This window comes from Nelumbo lutea, chromosome 4 (genome assembly GCF_056320005.1).
Source record: "Nelumbo lutea isolate HS-2025 chromosome 4, American lotus-T2T, whole genome shotgun sequence".
Taxonomy (NCBI): domain Eukaryota; kingdom Viridiplantae; phylum Streptophyta; class Magnoliopsida; order Proteales; family Nelumbonaceae; genus Nelumbo; species Nelumbo lutea.
In genome coordinates this window covers 17,847,351-17,852,156 of record NC_142687.1, presented here as the reverse complement: position 1 = coordinate 17,852,156, position 4,806 = coordinate 17,847,351, and positions in this window count along the sequence as shown.

The following is a 4,806-nucleotide window of genomic DNA, read 5'->3' as shown; positions in this document are numbered from 1 at the left end:
TTGAATATCTAATCGGTTGAATTCGGATATTTTATTCATATCGAATAATTAATTGAATTTAAAATCAGATATGACCTTATTCGATTCAATAAATATCCAAATTTGATCGATTATTTAATTCTTATATATAACATATGAAATATTTAATGTTTTATATAATATATAATAATTAAATTATATAAATAATTTATATATTTATATACTTTATATAAATACAAATATTTATTAATTACCCAAAATAATTAATTAATCGGATTTGAATTTGAATATCACTTTTCAATATCCGTTGAATAGCAAAATGAATTCTGATATCAAAATTTCTAATCGGATTTGATTTTAGGTATTGTTTGCTCCGATTCAAATTCTATCAGTTTGCACCCTTATATGCATTCTTTTGGCAGAAAAGGAAGCATGCTCTTGCTTATTACCGTTTTTTTTTCTCGCTCTAATATCAAATCGGTGGAAAAAAAAGTTTTTTGAATATCAATAAAAAGATACTATTTTTATAAAGTAACTAAAATAAGGTTTTTTCTTTTTTTTAATATCAAGAAAGGGCAATGACACTCTTCATTGTCTTCCTTTACCCTTTACCCTTCATTCTATGCTCTATTGCACGAAACCAGCAGAGTCCTCAGAGTTGACAATCCCGGCCGGAAGATATCTTGGCTGGAGCTGTGGGTTTTAGGGGTTTTATCAGGGATTGCGAGGAGGGGGGTGGACCTGACCCCCTCTACAAATGCAAGGTCCGTCCACCAGTCCGCCGTGTTGTGCATAACCGACAGCTGTGACTCGTAAGACTCTAAACGATAAAAAGAAAACGAATAAAATAAAAAATAAACGGAGGTAAGGACTGACTGAGGAATGGGGAGATGTCATCATGTCATGTTTTCCTGGCAATGCTCTCAGACTTTAGTTCAGCTGCGTCTGTTTAGCAATTAGGCATCTGCCAGCACCACCCACCAAACGCTCCCAACACTCTCCATGTGTTGGAAGCCCAAAATGATCTCCGACGGTGTGGTCGGTTCCGCTGATGAGGGTGGTGACAGTAGCGGCGACGCATACGAGTAAGAGGAGGCGGAGGAAGGGGAGATGGAGAGTTGAAACCGCCATATTCGCTTCTCTCTTACCTTTTTGGGAAAACGGATTCTACCAACCTTCTTCAATTGTAGGATTCTAGCAGATAAGAGAGTCTGAATACAGACACAGAGGAAGAGACATAGAAGAAGACGATGAACAGTATCATTGCCCGGCCTTATATTTTTCATAAAAATTTACCTTATTTTTATTATTTTATAAAAATATTATAATATTCAGGTAAAAAGTTGCCCTTATTTGCTAGAACCTCCAATAGTCCCCCACTATAAACCACGGTCAGGAACTCAGGATTCATCATCCGTGTACTGTGGGGTTAGAAATTTCTGACCTGGACTGATCAATCATTCTCCCTAATATAAATGAAAATTTTATCAAATTCAAAAATTATCATAAATTATGATTGTTTTAGTGAAATTTACTATTAATTACATTTATAATTAATTTACAGGATTTTAGTTCATAGTTAATTAAAATGTGTTGTTAATTAACAATGAATTAAATTACTCAACGATTAACCTAGGACCCAATTCACTGCCCAAACTTAGCAAACATGAGACCCATGCAATACATACATGAGTCCTATCAAAGCGAAATTGAAGAAAATAATCTCTTCTCGAGTTGGATGTACCAATTCAAATCCAATCCAACCATTATTTTATTAATGGGTAACATTATCAACCTTTAATTGGCGTTTAATTTAATTAAAATAGATAAAACTAATACATTTGTATAATCACCTGAAGTTACTTTTCAAAGTCATATAGAAAATTCCAAAAATTTTCAAGATGCTTTATGATAATAGCACGGTTCTTTCTTCAACCTTCTGTCATTGTTGCATCTACACCCCTCTATTATATCGAGATGGTGAAAGTGGAAAGTTTATCAAAATATCCAATGTTATCATTTGAATGGTAACTTGGCTTCTAAATTTACTATTCCCTATTACATTGATTGTAAAGTTCATAAAATTTGTGTGTGTATGGTTTTTTTTTTTTTTACAATTGTTGTATATTTTATTGAATTGTATATATGATAATATTTAACTCTATTTAGATTCGAGCTGGGCTTATTTGAGAAAGCCCGAAGCTGAGCATGTCAACTTGAAAGTTTGTCCAACCTAATAAAAAACAGATCGGCCAGGCCAACACATTAGACTGCTCGACCAATGAGCATGTATATTGCTGCCCAAGTTCCACAAACATATATTTTCTTGACAAATAGAAAATTCATTAAGGCTGCATTTGTTTTAAGTGTAAATTTAGTTTTACACCGATGGAGAATGTGAACCGGTTTAGTTGTCAATGAAAATTGGGACCAGTAGATATTGAAAATTTACACCGACCATGTTTGGTTGTCAAGGTGTAAATTCTATGAAAATTTACATAGAGGAGGAGGGAAGCAGAGGAAGAAAAAGGAGGAGAAGAGAGAAAGAGAGATAACGAAAGAGAGACAAATGGTGAGAGAAAGGTCAGAGGTGGGTTTAGATTGCAATGGCAGTGATAGAACAGAGAAAGAAAAAAAGGGGGGAAGAAGAGATGGTGTTGCTGCTGCCCTGGGTTCAAATATTGTAGCAGTGGTGACGGAACAGAGAAAGAAAAAAGAAATGGGGAGACGAAGAAGAAGGGGGGAGAGAGAGAGAGAGAGAGATCGCTGGTGCTGGTGTTGCCTTGGGTTCAGATCTTTTGTTGCAACTGGTCGCAATGGCGACGACGGAACAAAGAAAGAAAAAATGGGGGAAGAAGAAGAAGGAGAGAGAGAGAGAGAGAGAGAGAGAGAGAGAGAGAGAGAGACGGTGTTGCTGCTGCCCTGGGTTCAAATATTGTAGCAGCGGTGACAGAACAGAGAAAGAAAAAAAGGGGAAGAAGAAAAAGAAGAAGAAGGGGGGGGGGGAGAGAGAGAGATCGCGCAGTGCTGGTGCCGCCTTGCGTTTAGATCTTTCGTTGCAACTGGTTGCAACGACAACGATGGAATAGAGAAAGAAAAAAGGGGGGAAGAAGAAGAAGAGAGAGAGAGAGAGAGAGAGAGAGAGAGAGAGAGAGAGAGAGAGAGAGAGAGAGAGAGGCTGTTGATGTTGTTGGCGCCTTGAGTTCAGATCTACTAGGAGAGAAGGAGAAGAGAAATAGATAGATGAATAAAGAGACGCTAGTTTTACACCGATAATTTCAATGTATATTTTACATGATTGTCGGTGTAAAAAATTCAAAAACCAGTTTTACACCAATTTATGGTATAAAATTATACTATTTCCAAACATGTGTAAAATCAAAACGAGGTGTAAAATTTACCCCATATTTTCCACCCAAAACAAACGTGGCCTAAGTACAACATCTAGTCATCTACGAATACATATTTACTGATAGCTCTAAAGTGTCCGTTAAAATATTTGATGCCTTCTCTCATTCAAAAGGTGTATTTGTGCATTAACTCTAATTTACGGCCAATTGATGGTGGGCCAATGTAAGCCCGAATATCATTTCTTCTTCACCCGGCATCACATATGGGTTAACCCGAATACATTTAGTTATTGTATTACCGGCTAGATCAATCACAAATAGTCGGCGGTGGTTTCCTACCTAACATTGGCCATCTTATCAAATCAAAATTGAATGTTTACCTCATTAGACCAACTCTTTTCCAAGTAGCATTGTTTTAACAATCCCGCTTGGCACTTCTACTTCCAAATAAAACACAAACCCTTTTAAACCTCTAAAAACCATAGCTTTTCTTTGTAGAATAATGGGAATGAAGAGGGAGGTTCGTGAGTAGGGGTGTCTACGGTTTGGTGGGCTGTTTTTGTAAATCAAATCAGTACTACCGTCTTTTCCATTTTCTCAAACCGAAACTGAACTAGTACTACTGGTTAATTGGTCCTTTGATTTCAGTTTTTGATTGGTTCAGTTATTCGGTTTTTTATATTTATAATATATATAAATATATGTATAATATAATATAATATTATAAATAATAAATGATATATAATAAAATATAAGTATTATAAAAATATACAATATATTTATAAATAGATTATTATATATATAATATATGTATATTTATATATATATATATATATAATGAATATATATTTACATATAATATATAGAAAATATGTGACATATAATAAAAAAATATATAAAATATACATATAAATATATATACCGATCAGTTCGATTAACTGCCTTTTTTTATAGGTTAATCGAAAATCAAACCAATCCTTCGATTTTTCAAAAATACTAAACTGATCAATTTAATTAACTACATTTTCCAATTTGATTTGATTTTTCGGTTTTTCATGGACAACCCTATTCGTGAGTCTTTGTAGTGTTCTAAATTTTTAATGTATTTAAGGGAAGAAAAAAAAGAGAGGTCCATCACGTTTAAACTATGAATGAATAAAGAGAGAGGGGCTTATGCTTTGGGTATAATCTAGGAGAGAGAGAGAGGAAGAGAGGGGAAGGGATTGGTGTGAGAGAGAGAGGAAGAGAGGGGAAGGGATTGGTGCCGGATTAGATTTCTTAGGGAAGAGGTTGTGAGATTTAACGGAACAGAGAGAAGGGGGTATATAGGATTGATATAAGGGGTTAAGAGCTTTGTTTTGGCTGTTGGGGCCCAACAGCTTTGTTTTAGTAAAAATAAATTAAAATATAATTACTAATTTACCCATTCTCACGATAACGTATACCATCTTGCAAAATATATATAATATAGAGTCTC